Source organism: Balaenoptera acutorostrata, chromosome 3, assembly GCF_949987535.1.
Source record: "Balaenoptera acutorostrata chromosome 3, mBalAcu1.1, whole genome shotgun sequence".
Classification (NCBI taxonomy): Eukaryota; Metazoa; Chordata; class Mammalia; order Artiodactyla; family Balaenopteridae; genus Balaenoptera; species Balaenoptera acutorostrata.
In genome coordinates, this window is record NC_080066.1 from 156,528,510 (window position 1) to 156,545,394 (window position 16,885).

The following is a 16,885-nucleotide window of genomic DNA, read 5'->3' on the forward strand; positions in this document are numbered from 1 at the left end:
TGCATTTTTGTAAGTTCCCCAGGTGATTTTCAAGTACAATTTAACCAACGAGAAACCACTGAAAAATTTTAATGGGGAAGTAAGTAGAAGGAGAGGACAGGTTTGAGGTGTAGAAAATATGCAGAGGATAAAGTAATTCTGCAAACAGATCTATTTTTAGAAAGGTCTTTCTCACTGAGAACTCAGTCTGAAGCCTGGAGAAAGGTCCTTGGATAAACTTGACAAGCTGGACATGTTTGGTACCTTTTGTCACCAGTAAAGTGATGGGGGATGGAAGCCAGGAGAGTGAATGAAAGTTGTAAGGTAGAGGCAAGGAATATAGATTATTCTCTACAGAGGAAAAAGGAAGAGGAAGGATGCTAGCTTGTGGGGAGACATGGTTGACAGAGGGTTGTTTGTAGAATGAGTGAGACTTGAGCATGTTTATAGGAAGAGGGGACCCAGATCCAGTGGAATAGAGGATCTGAAGATAGTGAAAACATGATTTTGAATTGAAATCCCAGCAGAGGGAAGAGGAGATCATATCTTAGAAAAAGTTGGAGTACTTCTTTCTTTGGGATAGGAGGAAAAAATAGAGAAAAGCTTAGAGGTAGGGGCAAGAATTCATAACTGGAATTCTTGGAAGTGTAATTCTAGATTGTTCAAAATGAGAGCATTGGTGAGGAATAAGGATAAACATGGTAACATCTACAATACTTTGAAGGCCTTCTCCTCTATGCCAGGCATTGTATAGTGCTCTTCAGGAATTACTGTTTTTAATCCCAAGAGGTAAATGTAATAGGCATACCCATTTTACAGCCCACAAGGAGAAGTTAATTGCCTGTGGTCACGTAACTAGTAAGTAGTAGAGCTGGGATTTGACCCCAGAGAGTCTGGGTTCAGAGTTTGATCTCTTAATGGCTATCCTGTGTGATAAAAAGACAGCAGGAATGATGACCTACATTCTCGTGGTACTTAAAAAAACACGTCTCCCCATTTTACAGGTGTGGAAACCAAGGCAGAATTTGCCAGACTTGTCACACATCTAGGTAGGGCCAGAGCGCTGGCTAGAATTGGAGTCTCTTGACTTGTAGTTCTCTTTCCCGGGACGCGGACACCCACACATAGCTCCTGAGTAAATCGTGTTGCAATTCTGAGCAGTCTCTTTCCCTCTCTCCCGCTTCCATTCCAACACCCGCCCCACCCCTACTCCCACCCTAACCCCAGTCCTGAAATGCCAGGAAGGTGGCCCAGCACCTGCTCCCTCCTTCTGGCTGGAATCCTCCGCCTGGCCAGGTGCCACTGCCCTGCTCTAGCGGGAGGGGCCCCATGCAGGCAGGCAGTGGGTGGAACGCCACGTTTGTTTTGCTTTTATTGTTAAATAATATAAATCTCTTGGCTGCACCACCCGCAGGGACATGAGTTGTGTGCCTTCCCGCACAGTCGCTAATGAGACAGTTAATCATTTGTTTATTCTGTATGAAGAGAGGTGGCGGCTCTATCTCTCAAACCAGACAGGGGGCTCAGGACCCTTGGGGAAGCTGCCCACCCCTGCCACATGAGTCACCTACAGTCCCAGCACAGTCCTGCCCTGCAAGCCCCTGTACCTCTTTCCCCGAAGCATTGGCCAGGATGCAGGCATCCCCTGATGTTGATTACTATTACTGTTATTGGAGCTATTATTTTTTAAAAAATACATCCTTCCCTGAGAAGCAAAAAAAAAAAAAAAAGTAATTTATAAAGATGCTTTGTTGGGAGATAAGTATTTTTCCTCTTGGGCACAGGGGGTTTATCTCACATATGCAGAGGTTCCTAGAGGTTGTGCAACGCAAGAGATAGAGCTCTGGGATCCTCCCTTGGGAAGACAGTCAGCGTTTGCTGTTTTCCTAGTTTCAGGGTTAAGGAGGTGAAATCAGCTGTGTTCCTCCCCCGGGCTCCCTGGGGCTGAGGCCACTTTTATTAGAGCAAATCAGGCTTGTCCAGGAGCCATGGGAGGGGGAGAAGAGAGCCTGGAGGATGTGAGGAAGGGGTTAGGGTGGGTGGTGTGCTAGCGTGACTGCTGTCTGCCCCTGGGCTACCCGGTCTGAATGATTGTCTTCAAGGACTCCCATCTCATCTGTTTGCATGCTGCTAACATCCTCCTGCTATATTCTTGGTGTTTGGATAAATCCTGTTGCCCGAAGCTTATATTTCAATTAACTAGGTCCAACTGTCTGTGTCCTGAGGCTTAGGGATCGACTGGGGCTGCTGTGTTTTCTGCAGGACATTGCATCATTGACAGTCTGTCTGTCTGTCTTTAGTCAGCCAGCTCCCATCCTTGAGGCTGTGCCTCTCTGCAGAACTGTTTGCATCCCAGGCAGGGGCTGAATTACCCAGGGCAGGGCTTATGTTTCAGGAGTAGTTTGGACAGGAAGAACAGCTATTCTTTTAGACCACTGGATCAGGGAGCAAGAGTGCATGGGTCCTCCGTGGAAACAGTGAAGCAGGTCGGAGGAGGGGGCAGTGAAGTGGAATTAACCTCATACTACGGCTGCTTTTTAGCATTCTCTCTGCTTCACCCTGGGGCCCTGGGTGAGGTGCTTCTACCTTTAAGCCTCCTACCTAGATATATTCTTCTTCATCTTATCCTTTCTTCTCCTTGTTTTCTTCCCCAAATACCCCTTTTCAACTTCTGCATCTTTGCCGTTGCCGTTTCCTCCGTAAGAATTTCCTTCCCTTTTCTTTTCTTACCACTCCTTATCAAAACACATCCTTCAAGGCTCAGTTCAAATGTCACCCACTCCAGGAAGCCTTCCCATTGTCTTCCGCAGGCAGAATTAGCCTTGCTTTCTGTGCCTGGAATTGCTTAGTTCTCACACCTCTCCCTCCTTTGGGTCAGGGCTGGCATCTCATTCTGTGTGTGTCTCACGTTACGGCATCACACAGTCCCTGTGGTTTTGTGTCTTTGAGTTTGCTCTGGTTTAGCTTTGTAGTGGGTTTAATGGTTTAATCTTTCTCCTGAAAGATACGGCACGTTCTAATTTCTGGAATCTATGACTATTACCTTATTGGGAAAACCGGTCATTGCAGATGTAATTAAGTTAAGGATCTTGAGGTGAAGAGTTGATCCTGGATTAATCAGATGGGCCCTAAATCCAGTGACAAGTGTCCTTATAAGAGACACACAGGGGAGATTTGACAGACAGAAAAGAAGGTGAGGTGAAGATGGGGGCAGAGATCACGGTGGTGTGGTCACAAGCCAATGAATCCAAGGAATTCTGACAGCCACCAGAAGCTGAAAGAGGCGAGGAAGGCTTCTCACTGAGAGCCTCCAGCAGGAGTGGCTCAGCCAACACCTTGACTTCAGATGTGTGACCTCCAGAATTGTGAGGAAATAAATTTCTGTTGTTTCAAGCTGCCCAGTTTGTGGTAATTTGTTACAGCAGCCCTGGGAAGCTAATAACAGGCTAATAAATAATAAACTAATAACAGGTGGGCCGGGGAGAGCAGGAAGAACACAAAAATAACAGTGTGGGGAATCTGGACCCTTCCTTCCAGGCTGTAGTTTATTACCCCTGATTCCTCCTGCTTCTATTTCATACAATCCAAGCCCTGTTACTCCTGTACCAGGCCTTGTGTGGTTAAGGACAGGCGCTGCCATAGTTGGAGGGCTACTACTGAGTAAATAATCATAATTACAATACCAGTAAGAGCAGCTGCCATTTGTAGAGTTTACAGAGTGCTTCGCCTCACCTCATTTCATTCCGTCTTTACAGTAGCCTTGAAAGGTGGGTGTTAGCATCCGCCTTTACATGTGAGGAAACGGACAACCGGAGGCGTAAAGGGACTCAGGCATAAGCATACATACAACTGGTGAGGTTGAGCCAGGACTTCAAAAACCCTTGTCTTCTGGTTCCAAATCCATTTCTTTTTAACTGTGTATTTGACGTTCTTTGATTATAAGACCTACTGGGTCAAATCTGCTTTTCATTCTTTCCAAGACAAGAATATACTTTGCCTGAAGAAGGGATGCTGCTTTTCCTTCTTTCGCCGAAGGTGTGCTGAAACCCAACAGGCTTTGGCAGTAGTGGAGAGGCTGAGAGGAAGCACTGTTTGTTCAAGGGTATTTGTTTTAAAAGGAATCTCTGTGTACATTAAACCTCTGTTATTTTTTGGGTAGGCTACTGGGGAAACTGTGTGTGTGTGTGTGTGTGTGTGTGTGTGTGTGTGTGTGTGTGTCTGCATACATGCATGCACGTGCGGTCTGCACTTGGCCAGCACTTATCCCCCTCTGGTGGTCACTGGCATAAATCCATCACCTGATCATCTAAAATTCCAATGAAAGGAAGATCACTGGGTCAGGAGGACCCAGGGAGAGTCAACACATTTAGCATGGTTTATGTTTGCCTGTTCCCTCCTTAAGAGCTGCAGTGGATGATTCTGCTCCTCAAATAAGAGTGTTGCATCAATGGAAAGAAAGTGGACTTTGGAGGCTCACAGATAGGTTCACATCTTAACTCTGCTACTTAGTGTCTACATTGGTTTGAGTTTACTTAACCTTGCCAATCCACATCTGTAAAATGGGATAATAGCAAATACCTTCCCAGGAGTATTATAAGGTTATGTGAAATAATGTGCTTAAATTGCCTGGTACATAGTAGGCACTTAGTCTTCATTTATTTTCTCCCTCTCACCCACACATGATTAGTTCTGCTATTAAAGTTATGCTTCTATTGTAAATCATACCTTTATCTAGGGAAAATTGAGTAGTTCTGTCACATTATTCTCTGGAAGATACGAAGATGTCCTTTTTGCAAAAGGGAAGCTAAGGACTTGAACAGAGGAAATTAATACTCAGATGCCAGTTAATAATAAGGGCTTAAACAGAAATAGGGATGCTTGTTTTCCCACTTTAATGGAAGGGGAAGTAAACTAATATTTATTAGCCCCCCCCTAATATCAGCCAGGTCCTTTACTCAAATATTTTATTTAATTCTTACAACAGCCCAACAAGGTTGGTAATATTATCCCCATTTTACAGATGAGGAAATGCAGACCTAGGGAATTCTGCTCGTTGTAGGTTACATAGCTGAGAAACCATATTCCTACCCAGGATGCCTAACTCCTGCGCCAGTGCTCCTATGCCCCACCGTGCTACTTCCCTAGGAGCCCTGGGGAAAATATAGCTCATGAAGAGCCCATGTGTAAGGATTAATCAAGAGGAGCAGCATTATCATTCCCAGTTGCCAAAGAACACAATATGCGATTCCAGGGAACTGGTTTCCTCCCAGTCATTCAGCAATAAGGGATGGAGGAGTTTGCATAGAACCTGACCAGTAAGGTAATGCTAGACCCACGAGATTTCCCCTGTCCTACTGTTTATGGACCTGATGCCCACTATCATTTTGAGGAAGGTTTGAGAAAGTCTACCCAAGATCTGTAATATACTGCAGGTTATTATTTGAGTGAGTAGAGTTAAGAGTACAGACAGAAGAAATTATATCAGTTCCCCTTGAATTAAACACCAGAGCTGAGTGTTGTTAGCCAATTAACTAACACTTCTGGTCATCCTGGTAGGCTTTGCAGAGCAGTGGAGGGACTTGTGGGGAAATGGGTTTACAAAGGGGACAGAATTGTAAACTCACCAAGGAGGTCAAAGAACCACATAAGAGATAGGAAACACTTGTAACATAACACATTTTCCTGTGTGGTTGTGGTTGTTGAGAGACCTGTGTCCTAGTTCTTGATCCACCAGCTTTGCAACCTAGGAGAAGTTATTCTCTCTCTCTCTGGGATTCGGTTTGTACAATAAAAAGGTCAAGAAAGATGATATCTGGGGTTTCTTTCAGATAAAAGCATATGTTGTTTTTTGAGTCTGCGAGCAGTCAGAGGGCCTGGGAAGTGAGAGGAGGCAGAGATCCTGATCAGACTGAACAAGCAGAGTTTCAGCTGGGTGCAGAAAGAGCTTCAGTGGCTATCTATGTATGCAGTGGGCCAAGAAGTATTCCTGGACAGGGGTGGGTGGCATTAGGCTTCCCCATCTCCATGCACAGTGCCGTGGGAACTTTTTTTTAACATCTTTATTGGAGTATAACTGCTTTACAGTGTTGTGTTAGTTTCTGCTGTATAACAAAATGAATTAGCTATACGTATACATACATCGCCATATCTCCTCCCTACTGTGTCTCCCTCCCACCCTCCCTATCCCACCCTTCTAGGTGGTCACAAAGCACCGAGCTGATCTCCCTGTGCTATGCGGCTGCTTCCCACTAGCTATCTATTTTACATTTGGTAGTGTATATATGTCAATGCTATGCTCTCACTTCATCCCAGCTTACCCTTCCCTCTCCCCGTGTCCTCAAGTCCCATGGGAACATTTTTATTAAAGCATTCACCAGGCTCTAGTGTCCATGAGCGTCATGTCCCTCACTAGATTATGAGTTTCTTGATGGAGAAGACCAACTATTTTTTGTGGTGATAAGTGAGTAGTGGTGGAAAGAATGGATGCAACAACCAAGCTCTTTTCGATTCCATTTTTCTAGAGACGTTCTTCATACATCAGTTTTGTTTTGGGGATCTCTTCTTCTCAATGGGACAGTAGATTCTAAAGCTCATATTAGGAAGGGTAAGTAAAGGTGAGTCGATGTTTGCAGATATAGGTGAACATTGGAAGTTATGCCTATGGTTCTGGTAAAAAAAAAAAAACAAAAAACTACTCACTTTTAGTTCCTTGCCTTCCTGGGTTGTGAACCTGCCTTGAAAATGATGTGAGTGGGAAGCAAAGCCAGGAAATGTGTGCACTGGCTTACAACCTTGCCACAATCCCTGTTCCCATTGCTGGTCTGTGGTCAGGCACAGTAAGTTTGACAGTGTATATACCTGACTTTTCTTATAACCATCATACACATTGCGTCCACCATCTTTCCCCTCCTTATACACTTCGGGAACTGCCATTAGAGGCATTATCATTTTTAAACTCAATACAGGTCCTACTCTCTTCAGATCTGTGAGCTGATTTTCATTTAACTTACTCCCTTTCCTTTCCCAAATTTTATTTTTATCTTGATATCAAGCCAATGAGTTGGAGGTGAAGCCTGGGAAAGGAGGCTAAAGGGAAACCAAAGTTACACATGCAAGATGGGGAGAGGGAGAAAACTTAGACAATAGCGTCCATTGGATAGTTACTATGTGCTTAACATTGTGCTCTGGGCTTTATGTGCGTTATGTTTAGTCTCTTCAACAACACTATGAAGAAAGTGTGATTCTTCAATTTTACGTAGGCAGAGGCTCAGGCTCAGGGCAGTTAAATAAATGTCCAAGATCACACAGCTAGTGAGAGGCAGATCTGGGACTTGAAGCAGGATTGTGTGACTTCAGACTCAGTCTATCTTTTCAGTCTAGCATCTTTATTTTCCCAAGTACTTTCCTCATAGCCTCTCTATCTTAGATATAGTTCACACTTACTACTAAAAGGATCAAATGGTGACATAGCATTTAGGTGCCTAGCCCAGGCCCTGACACAAAGCAAGAACTCTGTAGACATTAGTTGATATTGCTGTTATTTTCACATCTGATAGTTAGGGGTTTTCCACAATATCCTGGGATGTGAAAAGGGAAAACAAGGTTAGTTAATTGGAGACAGTCAAGCATTTGGAGACTAGGATAAACATTACTGATCATTCATTAATTCCAGGCTTTATGAGGAATGAGTAGCTGCTCTGTTTGAAGGTTGCATTTGCCTCAGCCTAGATCAAGGTGGTGAAGATGTCTGTTCCAGACTCTGGCTTGTTTCTAAGTGATTATTATTGCCATCACTTTTAGGCACCCATGCAGTGTTCCTGTGGTGCATGACATAGTTCAACATTCCAGAATTCAGTTTGTGAACTTTGGAAACTAGCACTGTATGCCTTTGAAGAATGGCTTCGGGCCTGCCTGCCTCTGTCCATGGTGCTGAAATCAGAGCTCCTGGGAGGCAGAAGCAGATGGTACCACATGGTACCTCTCATCTGCACAGCCTGCCTGAGCTCAGAGACTGAACTACTGTGAAAAGAAGGCTGGCTTGGGAGTTGAGGGATCTGGGTAAAGTTCCAGTAACTTGCTGTGTGGCCCCAGGCAAACCACCTAACCTCTCTGTTTCAGTGTTCCCACTGGTAAAATTGGATTGCTACATTCTGTCATTCCTGCTTCAAAGTGCTGCTGATTTTATGTGAGTAAATGATATAACAGATGCTAAAGTGGGATATGAATGCATGGTATGATTATGCTCTTATTATTGCTGCTCAGTCTTTTAATGACACATTTTGACTATATCATTTTAATTCACTGAGGCACCCGAAGGCCTAATAACATATAATGCAGCAAGCAGGAAATCAAACAAACTGATAAATGCACTGGAAAAACAAAGAAATAAGTTTTCTGTGTTGTTTGCAAGCTGCTGTATAGCTGTATAGCTCAGGGTGTGTCTCTAAGAAGAAGAAAGATAATGACCACTGAGGAGTCAGCCTCTGTCTGGAAGGAGAGAAGACGAAGGAGATCACACCTGGTTACCTCCACGAGCCCCAAAGGGAAGCTCTGTTCTACTGTCACAGGGCCTGAAATATCACCATTAGCCTGATATTCTAGCTTGCTATTCCTTGCCCTTCACAGAATGGTTGGTTGCATTCTCCCTTTTTGAATTAATCGTATTTGCTACGGCCTGGGATTTGGAGACTGAATCCTTGGTCTAGGTTCTTTCTCTAGCTATAGAATTTTCATAAAGCAAGTAATTTAACCTCTTCTAAACTCAGTTTCTCCATCTGTAAAATGGGCTCAATAGTAATAATACCTGCCTTATGAAATGGTTGAGAAGATAAAATTTTTAAAAGAGGCTTTCTAAAATCATGTAAACATTAGTTGTCATTATTCTCTGACATGCTCTGGTCAAAGTATCCCATGAGCAGGTCTTGCCTTTTCCCTGTTCCGTACTTTGTGTGTTCTATTCTTTTCACCAGGTACATCTTCTCCTCCATCTCCCGTTAAAATCTTCAAATATCAGGTCAAACATCACCTTCTGTAACCACCTCAACCATAAGTGATTATTTTTTTCTTTCCAGAATCCCTAGAGAATCTATTTTCTTTACTATTCACCTGATTGTTTCCTTAAAATATGGTAGTGTAGTTATTTTAGTACATTTTTACTTTCCTCAATAGATTATGAGATCTTGGAAGATGGGATCGTATCTTGCACACGGTAGATGCCCATTACCCATTTGAATGAATGTGTAAGATGGATGTTATGCCCATTCCCTTAGGTCTTCTTTAAAATACAAGTACTGCTGGGGAAAGTGACCCAGTAGGTTATTAGTACATATATATTGGGTTGGCCAAAACGTTTGTTTGGGTTTTTCCATAACATTGAACAAACGTTTTGGCCAACCCAATATCAATTAAGAGCACTGGGCTCAAGCGGCCAAATGAGGGTGGAAGGGAGAAGCTGGAGAGAACAAGTTGAATAAGAAAGTGGGAGCTGCTAAAGACATGTTTCATCGTTGTAGCAGTTTTTCCTGGCCTGATTTTGGTCTTGGAGATGCCATGTAACCAGTGTATTAGCTTGGAAAGATACCTTATAAGCTCTAAGCAGGGACAAAAGTTAGAATTCATGGACACAGGGAATTGTGCAATATCTAGGCCCACCAGAAGGTGGCTCACTGTCACTAATTCCATGGTCTGGCAGTTTTGCTCCTGGGGATCCCCCAGACTGATGTGGTATTCTGATGGGTAGCTCTCCTCTGTATTTTATGTGGTTCAATGCTGCCCTCTCCTTATCCCATCCTCTGTCCCTTCATGATGTAAAAACATGAAACTGACTCCAGTCTGTAGGCTGGAGAATGCCCCCCTATGGACTTTCTTCTTTGAGAAGGTTCCCACTGAGATGGGATAGAGGTGTCTTAGCTTCCTCTCAACTCGTGCTAAGGTGCAGAACCAAACTCAAATCGCACCCTCTGCATTTGTATCTCCCATCTGGATTCTTAGGGGGTGAACAGTCAGTGCCTTTTGGGACTAAGGCGGGTAAAGGGAGAAAAATCTCTGTCTTTTGGTACTTTCATTCCTTGCTCCCCCTGCACGCCCTCTATTTTTCCAGATTTCTTGTCTGGATTGCAGGAACAGCACCTCTCTCTGTGTTTCTTCCCTGGATCACCTCATCTCACTATCCTTGTATTTTCACAAGATACGTGGCTCAGGTATTTTTCTCTTTTTAAAAATCATAATGATAGCTTTCATTTTTATTTTTAGCTTTCATTTCATTTTATTTTATTTACAGTTTTCAAAGCCATTTTTTCCCATGAACCATTTAATTTGACACTCACAATGGCTAGGAGAAGTTTGGGAGCACAGCTACTGATATCCCCATTGTACAGATGAAAATAGTCATATATAGGGAGAGGAAGTGATTTTCTCAGAAAATATAAGAAATACAAGGTCTCCTAATGAATTCTACCATTCTGCTTCTTACTATGGATGATACAAATAAGGCCCCAAAAGGAACATAGAACATACCCCCAGTCCTGTAATCAGTAGTAGAAATGGAGCTGGAATGAACATCTCCTGATTCACAGTTTAGTGCTCGTTTTATCCCACCAGAGAGTCTTTCTCTGTGATCTAACGAACCATTGGCTAGCTATCCAGCCAATCAATTTACCATCTATCCTCTTAGAACTCTTGAGTGTGCATCAATCAAAATCTTGACAGAAGATCCCAGAGGTGAATGGCTGAGGCATTCTGGGAAGCTCATCAGGAATAATTTGTTTTAAGCTAAAAATGGATAAAAACAAAGACTGGAAAGAAATCCATCAAAACGTTAACAATGACTGTGCTTGGTAGTGGAATTATGGACAATTTATTTTTATTTTCCTGTGTTCCTGTATTTTCAGATTTTCTTCAGTGAGATTTTATTACTTTTATAATGGAAAATAAACATTAAAAAGTGAGGGAAAAGAGAGGATTTGGGCACAGATATTGCGTGCGTGTGTGGTGGCTGTTACCACCTTGTGTTGGATTAAACTGAGGGTGAGTAAAGCAGGAACAGTTCTCTGATCTCCTCTTCCAACAGGCCATTCTGTGCCTCTCTGGTTCCCGTTTCTCCCCTGAAGCCCCAGGTGATGGTCTTGGCAGGGTGCACTCACACCTTTCTCCCTCCCCTTAGCCCTGGTCCACTCCACAAAGCCCCAGCACACAGCAGGGCAGGCCTCACCCCGTCTTGGCAGAGCTGTGGGCTCCTGCACTCTTCAGTCTGCCTGCTGTGGACTTATGTAACACATTCGCAGGACTTCATTTTCCAGTAGATTGAAAGCAGAGACACTTGATTTTCTCCAAAAAGATCTATTTGGAAGTGCAATTGCCTTGAATTACATGGTGGCGCGAGAGGCCAGACCTTGCTGTAAATAACTTTCCTCTCAGCCACACAGGGACCTGGCTGGCAGCGGAGTCCATGCTTCAGATGATGGTGCTTGATGTGGAGAGAGGGAGAAAGAGAGAGAGAGAGGGAAGGAGAGAGAGCGTGTGTGTGAAAGCAGGGGTGCACAGTCTCGGGGCCTTTGCTCAGTCGCTGCCACTTCTTTCACCTCCGGAGTTTTGCGTCTGAATGAGGGGCGAGGGCAGAAGGGGCAGAACTGGGGCTGGGCTCCTGGGCTCTTTCATCAGCTGGTTTATAGGACTTCTCTCTCGTTACGTCTGCCGCCCTGCCACCGAGGGGGCTGTGTGAGGATGAGTGGCTCGTGCACGCGGTGTGGGGTGGCGCAGAGAGCAAGCTTTAGAATTGGACACGTCCAAGTTCGAGTCCCAGATGTGCAGTTTACGGGACCTTAGCAAATTACTTATATCTCTGACCTGTCTTTATCCATTAAAAAACCAAAACAAAATAGGTGGTGGGTGTGGGAGTTGAGAGTATCTACATTTCAGAATTGTTGTGAGGATTAAAGGGACTAATACTGGAGAAATCACACTGCGCAATGCCCGACACTTGGTCTGTTCCCTATAAATTTAGTTCCATTCTGTGCCCTGCGTTGTCTGCCATGACAGGCTGAAATGAGAAGCAAAATCAATGGGCTTGGAACCAGGATAGCTCAAACCCAGGTTGGGAAACCTGCAAAGTTTGGGATGTTTTACTTCTTTTTTTCATATTCTCTTCCTCTATAGATATCCGTAGCTCACATACATGATTCTCCCAAAAAAAGACTGGAAGGAACTAGCTTATACTGTGGCATGGCAGATGGGACGTAATGCAAGTCTTCTCTTGGTGGGCAAGTAGAGGGCAATCCTTAAGCCAAGATGCAGCATTTTATGCAAGGTAGTAGCTAGATACGGAAGCTGTTTTTAGATTAGGAAGTTTTTCCACTTTGGCTGTTCTTAAGACTGGCCTTATCTTGCAGGCATCAGAATGGGATTATGCATTAGCTTAACTGGACATTTTTCTCTAAACTTACATTGTATTGTCCTTTTCATGTTTCTCCATCAAGTTGGGGAAACAGTGGAAATCTAGTAAACTGTGGGCTGCATCCTCAGGAAAAGACTTACAGATGACTCTGGGGAAGGCATTCAGCCGCCCACCTACTAAACATTTATTAAAATCCTACTCCATGATATAATAAAAACGGCCGATGTTTGTTAAATATTTTGCCAAGTTCTCAAGTACGTTATCTCATTTAATCTTCACTACTTTTGGTGAAGTAGTTACTGTTATTATTATGCCATTATTATAGCATAGTGGTTAAGAGGAAAGACGCTGGAGCCAGATTACCTGGTTCAAATCTCAGCTCACTAGTCACTAGTAGTGGGAACTCAGGCAACCTAATTCTTTGGGCCTCAATCTTCTTATATTTAAGGTAGGTATTTAAATAATAATACTACTTCTAGGGCTATTAAAGTGTTTAGAAGTGTGCCTGGCTATTATTGTCTCCATTTAACATCTGAGAACACTGAGGATGAGAGGAGGGGAAGTGATTTTCTTGATGATGCCCAGGTAGTGACAGATCTAGGTCAAAAATCTATGTCTTATGACTCCAGTCTAGTACTTTTTCCTTGCTTAGAGGAAAATATGCAGGATCAGTTATATCCCCCATAATACCATCTTTTTTGACAGCTGTCAGTCATAAGTAACAATGTTTCAGAATGGCTGAAAACCTTGGTGAGAACAATTGAAGCCTTGATGCTTGCTTAATTAAACTCTAGTGCCTGAAAGCATGTAAAAAAAAAAAAGTCCTCACAAGTTGGGGTCAGTTTGTATGCCCACCCCAGGTTGGCAGCTGTGGCTTCAGCAGCAATTAGTGGACTTGCTAATGAGTGGCACTGCGGCTAACACCCAGGCTAGGGACCAAGTGGCATTAGATACAACTGGGCCAGGTCCAGAGAAGCCTCACTGATAGGTGGCAACCTATCAAGAAAAGAGTCAACTGGTGTGGTGAACATAGGTCAAGCTCTGAGTTTCCATTAGGAAAAAAAACCAAACAGCCGCTTCACAGAATATGGTAAGTAACCACTGATGGCATCAGGATAAAATGTGGAGTGGAAGTTATATTTTCTAAAGAGTTTTTTCTCTTTTCTAGAGTGACCTAGAATAAACCTTTAGTTGTCCAAGTCCTATAACGCCCCATGTGTTTCAGGGAAGAGGGTGGGTCAGATGGGGAGGGTGCTACCAAGGAGTCCACTTTTGCCCTCCCCCCATTTCTCGATACCTCCCCTTACAAAATGCCTACATTTCTGTCCTTAGGGATATAGTCTTTTGGGCATTGCTAGTGTTGTTTTTTTTAAATGAATACTCAGTTAAATATCCAATATCCCCAAGAGGGCAATACGTTACACTAAATCATGTAGTATCTTATAAAGAAGTCTATTCCTTCCTGTTTGGATGCGGCAGACAGCTAGATACCTTAGTCCAATTCGGAACTGGAATATAGGCAAGGTGCCTTGGGAGGTGAGAGGGCGGACAATCTTTGCTAATTCACATTTTGCCAAGGGCCAGCCTACTTTGTGCCTTTTTGCTTAGCAAAGAGCTGCTGTTAGAAGTTCTGACTGAAGACAAGTTAGAACAGGGAGCTGTGATCCAGTATAAGAAAGCATCCCACTCAACCAAGATAATTACGAGTTTGTCCTCCTTTCTTTCCTTCTTCCTTAAGCTTAAGAAAGAGCATCTCACTTGCTATGGGTTGAGTGTGTCCTCCCAGAAGATGCTGAAGTGCTAACCCCCAGTACCTGTGAATGTGACCTTATTTGGCAAGATGGTCTTTGCAGATGATCAAGTTAAGATGAGGTCATTAGGTTGGGTCCTGAACCAATATGACTGTTGTCCTTATAAAAAGGGGACGTTTCGATATAGAGACAGACATGCATGCAGGGAGAACGGCACATGAGGCTGAAGGCAGAGATCAGAGTGATGCACCTATTGGCCGAGGGATGCCAACCATTACCAGCACACCACCAGATGTGAGGAGAGAGGCAGAGGACAGATTCTCCCTTACAGCCCCTAGAAGGAACGGAGCCTGGCAACACCTTGATCTTAGGCTTCTGGCTTCCAGAACTGTGAGACAAAAGTGCCACCCAGTTTGTGGTACTTTTCATGCAGCCTTAGCACACTAATACACCACTGAACCAGGATAATTAAGAGTTTGTCCTTCCTTTTTTCAGTAAATATTTAGCAGTTCCCTACTGTGTGCCAGGCACAACGCCAAGTACTGGAAACAGTATCTTAGGTAAGATCTTTGCTTTTAAGGAGTTCATAGACTAGCAGGGATGTAGGTAAATAAACAGGCCATTCTTAGCAATGGGATAAGTATTTAATATCTATTCTTCCCTCTAGCTTGTTGGCTCTCAACCATGGCCAAATACTAGAATCTCTTGGGAACTTAAAAAAATAATAAATAAAAAACTTAGGTCCAGTCCTCACTCTCAGACATTTTGATCTACTTGGACTGGGGTGGGAATGCAAGGCATCAGTATTTTATTTAATTCCGGAGACTGCCATTGTTGAGAACTACTGTTTTAAATATACCCATTATCAGGGCCCCACTCCAGACCAGTTCAATTGGAATAGTAATGATGGGTTTAAAAAGCTTCCCAGGTGATTCTAATGTGTAGCCAGGTCTGAGGACCACTTTCTCCTATGAGGTAGGCATGGCATATCCTTTCCACAGTGCTGAGCTCAGAGAAGGCAATCAGTAAATAATTAAGTCAGGATCTATAATGAGAAAAGTGTAGGATGCTCTTGGTGCATAGAAGATGAGTACTCAGTGCAGTTGTGGGAGAAATGAGGCCCAAAAGATAAGTCCATTTAGGCAAGCAAGGAGCAGAAAGAAGAGCGTTTCTGGCAGAGGGAACAGTGTGTACATAACGGTCAAGGAGCTGGACGTGGCTCAGCCTGGCTGGAGTCGTCTGTGGGTGGTGAGAGGCAAGGCTAGAAAGGTAACAAGGGCTGGGTCATGAAGAGCCCCGTAAGCCATGGTAAGGAGATTGGGTTCTGCCAGAGGCTTATATGGGTTGTCTTGGGGACATAACCATGGCTCTCAAGGCTGATTTTTTTTTTTTTTTAAGAGAGATATTTGAACTGGGTCTTTTTTGTTTTTAAACTTGTGGACATATTTTATTTTATTTTAGTTTTTAAATCTTTTGCCCACGCCACATGGCATATGGGATCTTAGTTCCCCCGGCCAGGGATCAAACCCGCGCCCCCTGCCTTGGCAGCGCAGAGTCTTAACCACTGGACTGCCAGGGAAGTCCTCCAGGCTGATTTTTGATCTCTTGGCACTGGTGCTCACACAGGTCCAGGTATGGGCTTAGAAGCTTGCACTTTTTCTCTTTGAAGACAGAAGTCCAGATAGGATGTGTGTCTTGGAACCCAAGCCTGCAGGCCCAGCTTAAGAGAGAAACATCGTCAACTTTCCAGTGAGACCCCCAAGTAACACGACTGTATCACGTCCCTAACTGTGACCTACCATCACTGAGACTTAGCAGTGAGACGTTCCCGACACTCTTTCCACACGTCTGCATCTTGGGTGGACACCGGGACAGCTTTCACATCCGCTGTTTAGCATCCTTTCCGATGTTCATTTTCATCCAATTTTACCTGGGTAAACCTGGGGGCTGGGGGTTGGAGAAAGTTCAGTGTGACTTCCCCCAGGCGCCCTCGTAGGAGGGCCCTTCAGCCAGGTGGGTTGATAGCTGAGAGAAGGACCAAACCCGCCATCCTGGAGGTTTGTTCATGGTGCGGTGCATAGTGTTTCTTGGGTGTTCGCTTGTCCGAGCTGCGCTGTTGCCAGCAGTGCCCGATTTAGTACTCTCTGCAGTTTTCATTAATAGCCTGCCTGCTCCACTCGGAGTTCTTAATGAAGATGTTAAATAAAATCTGACGTTATTATTGCCATTTGTACGGCACTTAATGTTTACCGAGTGCCTTCTGTACGTTTTTCTTCTTTTCCAAGCAATAGCCCTACAAAGTACTGCTGTCCCCATTCTACAGAGGAAGCCCTTGAGGGTTCATTGATTTGTTGAGAGCCCTGTGGCCAGCCACCCCCGTTCTCCAGGGGGGACTCTTCTCCTTCCTTTTGCCCAAAACCCAACTCATGGAGCTGTACTAGCTTCTCAGGGGCCCATCTGACCCCTCACACCTTCCAAGTTGCAGGCTTCTCTCTCTGAATAGTATTCCTCTTCTCCCGCCTTGTGGTTTTGTGTTTCAGTTCAGGAAAGCCTTGGTCTTCTCGTAGTCAATTTGAATGAATCTGCAAGTACAATTTCCTGGTGGGCATCAGATGTCTTGCTGAACGTCCAAACACACACACAGAGTTCGGCAGGGCCGCCGCTGTCCCTGCCGCCTCTTCTCAGAGGCCTGTCAGTGGCGCTGTGGATGTATCTGGCACCATATGTCCTTTGTCAACATAGCAGGGCAGACAGGACTGTCGTC

At 44.2% G+C, this 16,885-nt stretch overlaps 1 protein-coding gene across 10 annotated transcripts in view; it reads left to right on the top strand.

Annotated features, from left to right (window-relative positions):
• NRXN3 (neurexin 3) overlaps positions 1-16,885 on the top strand; it is a 1,648,091-nt gene that overhangs the window by 180,172 nt on the left and 1,451,034 nt on the right. The gene's annotated exons all lie outside the window — the stretch shown is intronic.